Genomic DNA, 1914 nt, shown 5'->3' on the forward strand with positions numbered 1-1914 from the left:
AGATGGAGAAAACTCAACTGCAAGACTGTTCAATACTCTGGAACAAGTTTTGACATGTGTTTGGAATATCTTCTTGGCTGTTGATGCCCATTGCCAAGAAGCGATCCATCCAAGATGAATCTTTGTTCTTGCAGGACGTTTGTTTCTGAAGCATCTGTGTGAAGAATGGCTGGTTTTATGACAGTGCTCACATGGATGAAGATCAAAACAGTGATCTTTCAGATGGCCAACTCGATCACAGTGTTGGCATTTCACGATCTGTTGTTTTTTTTGTTGTTGTTGTTGTTGTTGCTGTAGAAGAGGGGCAGAGTCTGGAACAGCTGGAGGTGAGCTGTCATGAGGAGCAGGTGAACTATCATCAATGAATCCAGCACTCTGAAACTGAATGGGCTTTGCGTAGTCTGGAATATGAAAGGACAAGTCCTTGTCATATCCAAGACCAGTTCTGTGCTTGTTGTGGACAAGCTGTTCCCAAGGTCTGATGATGGGCTTGGGAAGTGCAGACTGAATTTCTGCATCTGCATGTACGACTGCTGCTTTATGGGGTATTAAATCTGAATGAACTGTAACATTATTGTTTTGCTGTTTATGGGAATCTGTTTCAATCTTCTGAACAGAAACAGGTTCAGAATGATGACTCCACTGCTGTAATTCTTCCTGCTGTAGCTTTGTCTCAAGCTGCAAAAACTCAATATCTTCTTGTACATTATACAGACAGGTTCTAATATCAACCAGAGAAACTTTGCTTATCTTCACTGTATCATGATCTGAGGAATGTATGAGAGTTTTTAAGAACTCTAATATTTCAGTAATTTGAGTCATTTCTTGATATCTTTACTAAACAGAAAAAATATATCTAGATGCAAAAGTTCAGCAAATCTCTCTCTAAAAATTAGCCCAAGCAGAACAAAAGCTTCTTCCTTCCCTTCAAATTTACAAAATCAATAGGTTTTCTCTGTCAACAGCAAAACTCTTCACATGGCAGCCAAAGTTTAACCCAGACCACTCTACCGAACAATACACGAATGGGTCACTAGAGATAAGGATAAGATCGCGCAGCAAAGAGTGGAGTGGAAATAGAGATGGATCTGGAAAGAAAATAATACAACAACAGGATTGAAGTTTTAAAAGTGTGGGCATTTATTCACTCAAACTGCAACCAGGGTTCAAGCATAACACTTCAACCTATGACGAGCTTGTGAATCTTCTTGGCCGCTCTAAGGATTTTGAAACCCTGCAGATGATTTTGGCAGAGATGTCATCTGCACCTTGCAGTTATTCTGCGAAAACATTTTCCTTTGCGACCGTCTGGCATGATGATTCAGATATGCTGAAGAATCTCACTCAAATCATTGAGAAGTTAGAACTTTCTCCCAGACGAAACGCTTATGAAATGCTTATTGCGGCTCTCTGTGAAAAAAATCGCGCCAATGCAGCTTTAGGGATATTGGATAAGATGTCAAGTTCTGATTGTGCTCCCAGAGCAGTGACTTTTCGTCCACTTATAACACTTTTCTGCCTGAACGACCAGCTGGATAAGGTAAAGCTTGTATTTGAAATGATGAAAATGAAAGGCTGTCCTCCTGATTCAGTCACCTATAATCTCATTTTAAGCAATCTTTGTTATCGAAAACGATTCGCAGAGGCAGTTGAAGTGCTTCGGAGCATGATTGATAACGGCTATGGTTATCTTCTCGACTGTATCTTCGAAGCTAGAGGTTTTGATGAAGCACATTTATTCCTTATCCAGTAGAGTGGAACTGATCCCAATTTAGATTCAAGTAACTATGAATATTTGATCAGGATTTGTCGCAGATCAGGCCTACAGAAAGAAGTACACAATCTTTTGATGGAAATGATGGTCTTCTTCAAACACGGGGCTGTCCTGAAAAACAATTGATAGGCAAAGATCAT

This window comes from Pinus tabuliformis, chromosome 3_2, assembly GCF_031772625.1.
Source record: "Pinus tabuliformis cultivar Carrire ecotype Pingquan chromosome 3_2, CPIR1, whole genome shotgun sequence".
In the NCBI taxonomy this organism is placed as follows: domain Eukaryota; kingdom Viridiplantae; phylum Streptophyta; class Pinopsida; order Pinales; family Pinaceae; genus Pinus; species Pinus tabuliformis.